At 41.7% G+C, this 13,209-nt stretch overlaps 1 protein-coding gene across 2 annotated transcripts in view; it reads right to left on the bottom strand.

The window, feature by feature from the left end:
- Positions 1-8,999, bottom strand: part of LOC132382779 (transmembrane protein 265-like) — a 47,714-nt gene extending 38,715 nt beyond the window's left edge. Inside the window, exons 1-2 of one of the 2 annotated variants that reach the window (XM_059953239.1) lie at positions 8,930-8,999; positions 5,120-5,267 (exon numbers count right to left, since the gene is read on the bottom strand). The gene's annotated coding sequence lies outside the window, so the exon portion shown is untranslated. Of the gene's footprint in view, positions 1-5,119; positions 5,268-6,790; positions 6,958-8,929 lie in introns of those variants that run through there. The other variant, XM_059953240.1, reaches the window with a different exon arrangement.
- Between the last annotated feature and the right edge of the window lie 4,210 nt (positions 9,000-13,209).

Here is a 13,209-nt window from a genome sequence, read left to right as displayed (position 1 = left end):
GTCTTCTACTCACTTCTATATCTCATTGTCCATTTTAATGACATTTAGTCAGATCCACAAGAAAAAAATTCCTACTTGTATCTGTGTGAAGTGGGCGGACCCCTATTCCAAGATGATTCCCACAGTTCTAGATCACTCCCTGCTACCAGGGAAAATATCCTCTCAAGACTGAAGAAACTACTGGGCTCTTAAAAACTTTGTTCAACTTTCCAGATTACTTTCTCTGTTTGCTAACTTAACTGTCAGAATCTCTCAGCAATTGAAAGTTTCTCACACATCTCCCACTGTTCTATACCTCCACAGGTAGAATCTCCTGTGGCTTGAAGTCGGTGATCTGCATGCTTGAAGGTGAAAAGTTAAGGGCGGGAGTCACACATTCCTGCTCCACACAAGCTGGTTCTGGAGATAAGACTTGCATGCCATGCCAGTCATGGCAACTACAACAAGAGGTTGCTCATTGGATTGTAGGTCTTTGAGAGCAAGTGGGGTAAGCTAAATCAGCATCATGGGCTCCTACATCTCTCCCTCCATCAGAGCGGGCTGGCAGGTTGACATCTTGGCACAAGGAGAATAGAGTAGGGCCACAGGTTAATCAACCTATTTTGCACACAATTTCTGAAAGCCCTTCATCTGTAATCTCAAACTACGTATGAACCCCTACACCCCTGGATTAGATCCTGGCCTGTAACCCACTCCAGGGATCTGTTACCTACACATAAGTTGCAGTGGTTGCGTCTCTGGCACCAAGACTGGACCCTTAGCTCAGAAGGGAAGGAGGGAAAAGAGGAGAGCAGTAGTGATAGGGGATTCGATAGTTAAGGAGACATAGGAGGTTCTGTGGAAGAGATCGAGAATCCCAGATGGTCTGTTGCCTCCCTAGTGCCAGGGTCCGCGATATCTTGGATTGGGTTCTCAGTATTCTCAAGAGGGTGGGTGACCAGCCAGATGTCGTGGTCCATGTAGGGACCAATGACATGGGTAGGAAGAGTGAGTAGGTCCTGAAAAGTGAGTTTAAGGAGTTAAGCACCAAGTTAAAGAACAGGACTTCCAGGATAGCAATCTCAGGATTGTGACCAATGCCACTTGCAGGTGGGTTTAGAAATAATAAGATAGCGCACATCAACATGTGGCTGAAGACATGGTGCAGGAGGGAGGGCTTCAGATTTATAGATAATTGGGCAGTTTTCCGGGGAAGGTGGGACCTGTTCTGGCGGGGGACAAATATTCTTGCAGGTAGGTTTGGTAGAGAGGCTCCAGTGGATTTAAACTAGGATTTAAACTAGGATTTAAACATGTGGCTGAAGACATGGTGCAGGAGGGGGCTTCAGATTTATAGATAATTGGGCAGTTTTCCAGGGAAGGTGGGACCTGTTCCGGAGGGGGACAAATATTCTTGCAGGTAGGTTTGGTAGAGAGGCTCCAGTGGATTTAAACTAGGTACAAAAGGGGAGGGGAACCAAAGTGTAGGAACAGATGTATGGGAGAAGGAAGAAAAAGAAGATAGTAAAGTTGTTTGCACCATTAGAGATAAACAGAGAGGAAGAGGTGGAGAATTTCTTAAATTCATTTAGTTTAATGCTATGAGCATTGTAAGAAAGGTGGGTGATCTTAGAGCATGGATCGATACCTGGAATATGATGTTGTAGCTATTAGTGAAACATGGTTGCAGGAGGGGTGTGATTGGCAACTAAATATTCCTGGATTTCTTTACTTCAGGTGTGATAGAATTGGAGGGACAAGAGGGGGAGGTGTTGCATTGCTTGTCAGAGAAAATATTATAGCAGTGCTCTGGCAGGATAGATTAGAGGGCTCATCTAGAGAGATTATTTGGGTGGAATTGAGGAATGGGTAAGGTGTAGTAACACTTATAGGAGTGTATTAAAGACCACCTAATGGGGAGCAAGAATTGGAGGAGCAAATTTGTAAGGAGATAGCAGATATTTGTAGTAAGCACAGGGTTCTGATTGTGGGAGATTTTAATTTTCCACACATAGACTGGGAAGCCCATACTGCAAAAGGGCTGGATGGTTTGGAGTTTGGAAAATGTGTGCAGGATAATTTTTTGCAGCAATACATAGAGGTACCAACTAGAGAACGGGCAGTGTTGGATCTCCTGTTAGGGAATGAGATCGGTCAGGTGACAGAGGTATGTGTTGGGGAGCTCCTCGGGTCCAGTGATCACAATGCCATTAGTTTCAATATAATTATGGAGAAGGATAGGACTGGACGCAGGGTTGAGATTTTTGATTGGATAAAGGCTAACTTTGAGGAGATGCTAAAGGATTTAGAAGGAGTGGATTGGGACAATTTGTTTTATGGGAAGGATGTAATAGAGAAATGGAGGTCATTTAAAGGTGACATTTTGAGGGTACAGAATCTTTATGTTTCTGTTAGGTTGAAAGGAAAGGTTAAACGTTTGACAGAGCCATGGTTTTCAAGGGATATTGGAAACTTGGTTCGGAAAAAGGGAGAGATCTACAATAAATATAGGTAGCATCGAATAAATGAGGTGCTCGAGGAATATAAAGAACATAAACAGAATCTTAAGAAATAAATTAGAAAAGCTAGAAGAAGATACGAGGTTGCTTTGACAAGTAAGGTGAAAGTAAATCCAAAGGGTTTCTACCATTATATTAATAGCAAAAAGATAGTGAGTGATAAAATTGGTCCCCTAGAGAATTAGAGTGGACAGATATGTGTGGAGCCAAAAAAGATGGAGGAGATTTTGAACAATTTATTTTCTTCAGTATTCAATGAGGAGAAGGGTATTGAATTGTGTAAGGTAAGGGAAACAAGTAGGGAAGTTATGGAAACTATGATGACTAAAGAGGAGGAAGTACCGGTGCTTTTAAGGAATATAAAAGTAGATAAATCTCTGAGTCCTGACAGGATATTCCCTAGGACCTTGAGGGAGGTTAGTGTAGAAATAGCAGGGGCTCTGACAGAAATACTTCAAATGGCATTAGAAACGGGGATGGTGCCGGAGGACTGGCGTATTGCTTATGTGGTTCCATTGTTTAAAAAGGGTTCTAAGAGTAAACCTAGCAATTATAGGCCTGTTTGACATCAGTGGTGGGTAAATTAATGGAAAGTTTTCTCAGAGATGGCATATATGATTATCTGGATAGATAGGATCTGATTAGGAACAGTCAACATAGATTTGTACCTGGAAGGTCATGTTTGACAAATTTTATTGAATTTTTTGAAGAGGTTACTAGGAAAGTTGATGAGGGCAAAGCAGTGGATGCTGTCTATATGGACTTCAGTAAGGCCTTTGACAAAGTTCCGCACAGAAGGCTAGTTAGGAAGGTTCAATCTTTAGGTGTTAATATTGAAGTAGTAAAACAGTGGCTGGATGGGAGATGCCAGAGAGTAGTGGTGGATAACTGTTTGTCAGGTTGGAAGCCGGTGACTAGTGGCATGCCTCAGGGATCTGTACTGGGTCCAATGTTGTTTGTCATATACATTAATGATCTGGATGATGGAGTGGTAAATTGGATTAGTAAGTACACAACTGATACTAAGATAGGTGGCGTTGTGGATAATTAAGTAGATTTTCAAAGGTTGCAGAGAGATTTAGGCCAGTTAGAAGAGTGGGCTGAAAGATGGCAGATGGAGTTTAATGCTGATAAGTGTGAGGTGCTACATTTTGGTAAGAATAATCAAAATAGGACATACATGGTAAATGGTAGGGCGTTGAAGAATGCAGTAGAACAGAGTGATCTAGGAATAATGGTGAATAGTTCACTGAAGGTGGAATCTCATGTGGATAGGGTGGTGAAGAAAACTTTTGGTATGCTGGCCTTTATAAATCAGAGCATTGAGTATAGGAGTTGGGATGTAATGTTAAAATTGTACATGGCATTGGTAAGGCCAAGTTTGGAGTATTGTGTATAGATCTGGTCACTGGATTATAGGAAAGATGTCAACAAAATAGAGAGAGTACAGAGGAGATTTACTTGAATGTTACCTGGGTTTCAGCACCTAAGTTACAGAGAAAGGTTGAACAAGTTAGGTCTTTATTCTTTGGAGTGAAGAAGGTTGAGGGGGGACTTGATAGAGGTATTTAAAATTATGAGAGGTTATAGGTAGAGTTGATGTTGATAGGTTTTTTCCATTGAGGGTAGGGGAGATTCAAACAGGAGGACATGAGTTGAGAGTTAGGGGGCAAAAGTTTAGGGGGTAACTCAAGGGGAAATTTCTTTACTCAGAAAATGGTAGCTGTGTGGAATGAGCTTCTAGTAGATGTGGTAGAGGCAGGTTCGATATTGTCATTTAAAGTAAAATTGGATAGGTGTAAGGACAGGAAAGGAATGGAGGGTTATGGACTGGTTGGTGGGACTAGGTGAGAGTAAGCGTTCAGTATGGACTAGAAGGACCAAGATGGCCTGTTTCCATGCTGTAATTGTTATATGGTTATATAAACCTTGAGATTAGACACCAGCTTGTAACTCACTGCTAAAGATCTGTTTTTCCATATACAAAACCCCAAACCCCTGGATTAGATCCCATCCTGTAACCCACTCCCGGAGATCTGTTATTCTATATATAACCCTCCACATTCCTGGATTAGATCCCAGCCTGTAACCACTCCTGGGGATGTGTTGTTAGACCCAGCACAACCTGAATCAATCAGTTCCTGATTTTACTGACTCAGTACCACCATTCAGGTGCCTTGGATAATAATCCCAGGATTCCCAACTTGGTGATTCTGCTCTTCTCCTGCATTCTTGAGGCTTATCCTCACTCCATAACTCTTCCTCTATCATATCATTGACTCGCTTTCAATGTGTACCATTTCAGAGTGGATCATTCCACTCTGATCTCAAGGATAAACCCCAGCCCAGACAAACACAGATGTGAGGATTTATGCTTCCAGGCTGTGGAAAACAGTACCTCTCCCACTGGATTACTGTTCTTGTCACCAATACATTCCCTCTTCACTCCCACAGCCTGACTGACCCTCTATCCCACAATGCTGTAATTGTTTAGTTCTCTCTCCCCAGCTGAAGGAACCTCACCCCTTTTGGATATAACAAGTGTGGAGGTTGCTGCAGTTACCTTCTGACTCCCCATAACTGCCTCCCTCACATCTCACCCTCATGTCCCTCGAACTGACCTGTCCAGGCTGTGCTGCCCTTGGTGTTTATTCTAGTGCTCACATAGACCACTCTTGGGCACAGACACGAAGCTTTCACCAGAATCCGATTCTATGTTCAATGTTATCACATGACCACAATCACAACTTCCGTTCAGGAAACACCTTTCTGAGGGGATAAAAGCTCTGAGTTAACACTCTATATTGCACCAATTTAAAACCACATAGTTTGCAGAACTAAAGCCAAGGGTATATTAAAACTGAAGCCAGAATGACATCTTTAGAGAACTACAAAACACACTTTTGCTCTGTGCTACGAAAAGACTTTTAAATTCCAGTCTGTAAATCATAGTGGGTATCTCATTATCGAATATACAGAACTATGCCAAAGTCCTAGGTATATATATTTAAAGCTAGGGTGACTAAGACTTTAGTCCAGTACTATATTTGTCAATATGGTGGAGAGAGATTTGGAAAATCTGACGGGAACAAAGAATGTTGGGAATGGTGAGGGTGGAGCACAGAAGGTTGGGTGGCAGAGTGCCAGGCACAGAGGGTGGCATGAGGGACACTCAACCCTGAGACACCAGACAAAGTCATTCCCAACAACTGGTTTATTGATCATTACAGAATGTCTCTCTGGGGTTTCCTGCTCCCTTCCCTCTCCCTCCCCCCCTTTCCCAACCATAATCCCCCTCTCCCTGCCCCCTTTCTCAACCATAATCCCCCTCTCCCTGCCCTCTTTCCCACTCTCAGTCTACAATAGAGACCCATATCATAATCAGGTTTATCATCACTCAAATTGGTCATGATTTTTTTTTGCAGCAGTAGAGAGCTGTGATTAAAATTCCTGTACTGTACTGTCTTAGGCTCCCTATCTCTGTCTATATGTGCCAAAGGCTTCTGCACAGCTCTGTATATATCACCCCATCACCTCTAACTTGTGATTAGATTCCAACCTGTAATTCACTCCTTGGGATCTGTTATTTATATATACAGTATAAATCCCTTGAACTTCACGATTAGATCCCAGTTCTTTAACTCTTAAATCTATATATATGGCCAAAGTTACAAAAAAACAATAAATATTGAAATTGAAACTAGTATCACATCCTAACTCACAACGTACATGTTTAGAAGAGTGAGTAAAAAGATAACAAAGTGTTGCTGAGCTGAAACTGAAATTGCAACCTACAACTAATTAACCAGGAGGGGAGGGCTGTTATTATCAGGAGAGGCTGGATACGCTGCATATATTGTCATTGGACCACAAGAGGTGAGAGTGACCTTATGAAATTATGAAGGACAAAGATAAGGACCTTTCCCTGTGGGTAAATATCAAATTAGAGGGCACAGGTTTAAGTTGGAGTGAAAAGATTTAGAAGGGGATCTGTGGGGCAAGATTTTCCCCACAGAGAGTGAGGTGAGTGTAAGGAACAAGCTGTCAGAGAAGGAGGTAGAGACGGGAACAATTGCAACATTTGGACAGGATCATGGACAGGAAAGGTTTAGAGGGATGTGTGTTGAATGCGAACAAGTATAAGGATGTGTCAGTGTTGACATGGACTGAAGGGCTCACTTTTTTGTGCTGTATCACTCTACAACCAGCAGCTTTGGATACTTGCTCAGGGCCAGAGCTGCCCCCACTGGGAAACATTGGGTCGACCGTAGTGATGAAAGTACAGTACTCACTCTGTGATTTCTTTCTGTCAGATGAGTCCTTCCTTCACCAGGAGTATCCTTCCCATTAATCTAACCAATATGGCAGATTTAAGAATCAAACCCACAGTCTAATCTTCTACATTTTCACAGGACGAAGGAGCTCCCGTCAAACCCTCCTGTCTTCTGTGCAGAGGCTCTTAGTGAGCAGTCACAAGGCTCTGTAAAACTGCCTGGCAGCCAATCCAAGCAGGGACAATGCATTTATGGACTGTTTTGGTGCTCAGCTCTATTGACCCTTCCCCCAGAGAATGCACCAGCTGAGGCCTTCAGCTGCTGCGCAACTTCCTGCCTCGGCAGGCTACGCCACATGCAAATGAGCTAACTAGAGTTATCGAAAAGTGCAGCACAGAAACTGGCCCTTTGGCTCATCTATTCTGTGTCAAACCATTTAAACTACCCTGCACCATTGACCCGCACCGAGACCACAGCCCTCCATACCACTACCACCCATGTACTGATCCAAACTTCTCTTAAATTTTGAAATTAAGACCTTATCAAAAACCAACTGGAAATGCAAATGTATCACATCCACTGGCTTGTTTTTATCTCTCCTACTAGTTCAATATTCAAAGAGAAAATACACTCTAACAAAGGCCTGTGATGAGTGGAGTGCCACAGGGGTCGGTGTTGGGTCAGTTCTTGTTCATCATCTATACTAATAGAGATACTTCGCAGATGACGCCAAGATCAGGGGCCTACTGGACAGCGAGGAAGACTATCAGAGCTTGCAGCAGAATCTGGACCAGTTGGAAAAATGTGCTGAAAAATGGCAGATGGAATTTCAGTGCAAGGTGTTGCACTTTGGGAGGACAAACCAGGGTAGGACTTACTCAGTGAATGGTAGGGTACTAAGGAGTGTGGTAGAACAGAGGATTTGGGAATACAGGTCTATAATTCCTTGAATGTGACATTGCAGGAAGATTGGGCTGTAAGGAGAGTTTTTGCCACATTGGCATTCCTAAATCATAGTACTGAGTACAGGAATTGGGATGTTATGTTGAAGTTCTGTAAGATGTTGGTGAGGCCAAATTTGGAGTATTGTGTGCACCTCTGGTCACCTACCTACAGAAAAGATATCAATAAGATTGAAAGAATACAAACAAAATCCATAAGGATGTTGCTGGGACTGAGGACCTGTTATAGGGAAAGGTTTAACAGGTTGGAACTCCTGCCCTGAGGCACAGGAGAATGAGCGGTGATTTGATAGAGTGATACAGAATGATGAGGGGCATAAATAAGGTAAATTCAAGCAGGCTTTTTCAACTGAGGTTGGGTGATACTGGAGGTCATAGGTTAAGTGTGAAAAGTAAAATATTTAAGGGGCACCGGAGGAGGAACTTCTTTCCTTAGAAGGTGGTGATTGTGTGGAATGATCTGCTAATGGAACTGTTGGATGTGGGTTTGATCTGAACATTTAAGAGAAATTCAATAAGTTCCTGGATGGGAAGCGAATGGTCCAATTGCGGGTTGATGGGACGAGGCCAACTAGATGGTCCAAATGGCCTGTTTCTGTGCTGTAGTGCTCCGTGACTCTGTGACTGTGAGTACAGCACAGGAACAGGCCCCTTGACCCACAATGCAGTGTCTAACTAATGACACCTCATGCTTTCTGCCTACACAAAGCCTACATCAATTCTCTACATAGTCAAGAGTCAAAATTGTTCAATGTCATTTCCTGCACACAACTGTTAAGGAGAATGAAATAATTGTTACTCTGGATCCAATGCAGCACAAAAAAAAATCACAATAAAATAAGGAACACAATGATAATAAAGAAAAACATAATACGTAAATATGTAAACAACAACACAGACAAAATGCTGGTGGAACACAGCAGGCCAGGCAGCATCTATAGGGAGAAGCGTTTTTGACATTTTGGGCCGAGACCCTTCGTCAGGACTAACCGAAAGGAAAGATAGTAAGAGATTTGACAGTAGTCAGGGGAGGGGGAAATGCGAAATGGTGGGAGAAGACCGGAGGGGGTGGGATGAAGCTAAGAGCTGGAAAAGTGATATGCAAAAGTGATACAGAGCTGGAGAAGGGGAAGGATCATGGGAAGGGAGGCCTCTGGAGAAAGAAAGGTGGGGGGAACACTTCTCTTACACTTACACTGGCTGTCCATGCATGCCACAAGACCTCACTCCCTCCTACAGGTCAGCAGTGTACTGAAACATTCTCCACGTCCCTGGGTGAGAGTGACTCAGCACCATGCAGAACAAACCAACCTATTCGATCTGCTCCCCATCCACCTGAAACACAATTGCTGTCCAGCACTGACACACAGTGGCTGTTGTGTGCACATCAACACCCTTTATCACAATTTAATTTACCATAGTGTTTGTCCATGTTACCCCAGCAGCATCTAACACACACAACACCACACTCTCGACAAGGACAAATGCAGTAGGCGGGGGGGGGGGGGGGGGGGCGGGGAGGGTGCTCTTGGCTCACCCACCAATTCCTAGCTCATACTGACTTGGATATGTCAGTGGCCACTTTATTACGTTCAGGAGGTGTATGTCCATGGTATTTGGCTGCTGTAGCCCATTCACTTCAAGATGCTACTTTCTGTGTGTTCAGAGATGCTGTTGTGCACACCTCTGTTGTATTGTGTGGTGATTTGATTTACTGTAACCTTCCTGTCTGACCATTCTCTTCTGACCTTCCTCATTAACAAGGCGATTTTGGCCACAGAACTGCCACTCTAAATAACTGATTGTTATCTTTGTTTCTCACAACATTCCCTTTACATTCTAGAGACTGTTGTGTGAAAATCCTAGGAGATCAGCAGTTTCTGAGGTACAGAAGCCACCCTGTCTGGCACCAACAATCATTCTGTAGTTAAAGTCATATAGATCACTTTTCTGATGTTTGGTCTGACCAACAACTGAACCTTTTGACCATGTCTGCATGCTTATATACATTGAGTTGCTGCCATATAATTGGTTGATTAGATATTCCTTGCAAGCTGTAGGTTTCCGGACCAATTGTGTGGCCAGGCGCTTTGCTTTCACTATTAACAACCCAGAAGATGCGAGCCCTTGCACGGAGGGGGGGGGGCGGTTGGGGGTTTGTCAGGGATTCTGCTGGCATGGGTGGTCATTGGGGTGGGCGGGGTTTGATGTTTTTGATGTGACTTGTGCAAATAGAGGGGAGAGTGGAAGCTGTGGCGTTGATGTTTCTATCATTCTTTGGAGGTTTCTTTACTTCATTGACTTCTGTGAAGAGGATGAATTTCCGGTAGTACACTGTATACATTTTCTGATATTAAATGTATTTGAAATTTTGAACTTTAATTGCATTAACAAACAGGTGTACAGGTCTACCTAATAAAGTGTCAGAAGATCAAGGAGTGACCCAACCCCGCCCATCTTCTTACCATCAACGCCAAGATACTGGAAATTAATACTGAACTCTGTCATACCCAGTCAGAATTTTTTTGAGTTAAAGGTCCTCATTTGTTTTTCTGAGCTTGAGGTTATAAGGTCCTGGAAATGAAATCAATTCTCCTGTGCGAGACTTACTATTGATGAACCAGTGTGGTAAAGCCTCAGTGCAGTCCACCTGTGGTGAGAATATATGGAAGGACACTAAAACTTTCACTGTAATCCCATCAGTCCCTTTTCTCTGTAACTCCCTCTGGCCCTTGTTCTCCCCAACATTATAACCACCCAGCCCAACCAGTCTTTCTCCTGAAATTACCACCAGCTCTTTCACTCCTCCTTAGCAACGTAATGCCCTCAGGCACTAAAACAGCTTTATATTTTTGGAAAATCCTCCAGCCCTATTACACCTCTCTGTCTCTGTAACTCTCTCCAGTCCCCTACACTAATGGTTCTCAAACTTTTTCTGTTTATGGCCCACTTGTGACTTTCATTTACATCGATGCCCCCCCACATCATATTAATACACAGCAGCCCCTCTGGACTCTGGATTTGGGGGTTGCCAAACGTTATATGGATTTTCTGGAGTAGTCTGTTTTGTCGTGTGCTCTTGTGATATCATTCTGCAGGAACGTTATTTCATTTTTTAACTGCATTGCAGTTGTGGTTTCTAAATGACAATGAATAGAAATTCAATTCAATTCAATTCAATCTTCGTTAGGTGTTAAAGTTTTTCCTTAGTCAACTGAGCCAATTATTCTCATATATAGTCAATATTTGTGTTTTAGCAAGATATAGGTATTATATGTGTGTTAAATGTAATGTTAAAGGTGTATATGAAAAATGACACTATTTCAAAGCTCTGAATAGGATACTTTATTTATAATATCTATAATATACTTCTGACAAGCAATGAAAGAGCTTTGGGTATTTAGTGAGATCCTTCAGACTCTGCCTTCCGCCTGTGCACATGTAAGACACAATTTCTTTCTGTCTGCCTGATGCACCATCAATAACTCATTCTGAGACGTAAAGGCGAGATATCAGCTTTTATTGACTGGAAGAAGGAACAAGCAGTGAGTGACCACCATACTACATCCTGGAGACTGAGAGGCTGGGCTCCGGCCTCAATCGCCTTTAAACAGGGGTCTGTGGGAGGAGCCACAGGAGCAGTCAGCAAGGGGCGTGTCCAGACAGGTATATGTAGTTCACCACACTGCCTTTAATCTCTCCCTTTCCTGACTTAAACTTTGAAATTTTAACTTTATTTAGTTGGATCCTGTAGAGCGACAGTTATAATAATATCTAACATAAGAAGCACCAGAGAAAATCCTGAAACAGGCAACGGTAAGCTTAAAAAAGCTGACAAGACTTCAGAGGAGCCACCCTGGGTAAATATAATAGAGTCTTAAATCAGCTATATCGTTGCTGAATTAACTCAACTAAAAGAAAGATTTCTCCCCTTGGAGGGAAAAATTGACTCTTTGAGCCTTGACCTTAAAGAGGTTAGTCATAATGTGGCTGATATTTCTTCTCGTTTGGAAAAGACTCAACAGCGGATTGTGGATCTGGAGGCTTGCTCTCCTCGGAACAATATTTGAATTTTTGTATTAAAAGACACATCAGAATCCGCCAACACACTGGATTATTTTGCTAACGTGTTTCAATCTTTATTTCTGGAGGCTTGCCTACAACTGCCGGAGATTGAAATGGCTCATAGAGTTGGTACTTTAAAATCCTCGGTTCAAGGTAAAAACAGGCATGTCATTGTGCGTTTTCTTCATTTTAGAGACAAAGACCACATTATTAACCTTGCTAGAAAACAAAGGTTGTTTCAATTTCAAAGCTCTGAGATTTGCTTCTTTGAAGATTTTCCATGTGAAATTGTGAATTTTTTTTGGACGTGTTTTTTTTCTTATCTAATATTATTAAGGTTATTTTCAAAACAATTTCGTTTCTAATAACTGTTTTTTTTCAACTTAACTGTAATGAGCTGTATGTCGACTGTAATGACATGTATATTCGGAAGAGGGAGACAGAGATTACTCTTTTCATTTTTACCTGCTGTTCAAGCAGGTGGAGTTATAATTACTTTTCATGCATTCTTTGGGGCTTGCATCGATTGATATCAACTTATTTCTGTGCTTTGTTGGTTGGGTGTGTTTTTCCCTTTTTTCTTTTCTTATTTTTTATCCCCATTATGGAATTCCGGAGCATATGCAAATACTCATTATTGTTGTTTATCTCCGCAATTCTCGACTACCTTATCCTGACATGCATCTAACTACTTTTTCAGATATAAAGTCTAATGATGATATTTAAACAGTTAAATGTTTTAAGTTGGAATGTCTGTGGTTAGAATCATCCTATTAAGCGTAAGAAAGCATTTAAAACTATTAACCGATTCCAAGCTGATATAATCTTTGCACAAGAAACGCATATTTGGTTATGTGATAAAAACCAATTTTTTAAATTTTGGTATGGTGCAGAGTGTCGTGCAAATTCTCGAAGTAAAATTACAGGTGTTTCCATTTTTATTGATTGTGATATTCCGTTTAACCAGGAGGATATTATAGTTGATATTAATGGTAGGGAACAATTTACAACAGGAAATTGAAGGATATTTGCTTAAATTGAAAAGTCAGTTTTATATTTTTGGGGATAAAAATAATAGGCTTTTAGCTTCCCAATTAAGGGCAGCTAGAGCTAAAAGACAAATTTTAAAGATTCATAAAGATAATGGAGATATAGTAAGTAATCATGAAGACATTACTAATATTTTCAGGATCTTTATTCTGATGTTTTTAAATCTCAATTTCCTGCAGAAGCCTCCAAAATGAAAGCTTTTTAACATAAGATTAAATTTCCTCAAATTACTGTTGAAGATCAGCAGATGCTTGATGCTCCAATTACTGAACATGAAATTCAGAAAGCTATGTTGTCAATGCAGTCAGGTAAAGCTCCTGGACGATGGTTATTTGGTAGGATTTTACAAAATATTGAAAA

The sequence above is a fragment of the Hypanus sabinus genome, chromosome 29, assembly GCF_030144855.1.
Source record: "Hypanus sabinus isolate sHypSab1 chromosome 29, sHypSab1.hap1, whole genome shotgun sequence".
Lineage (NCBI taxonomy): Eukaryota > Metazoa > Chordata > Chondrichthyes > Myliobatiformes > Dasyatidae > Hypanus > Hypanus sabinus.
This window is presented reverse-complemented; position numbering and strand designations above follow the sequence as displayed.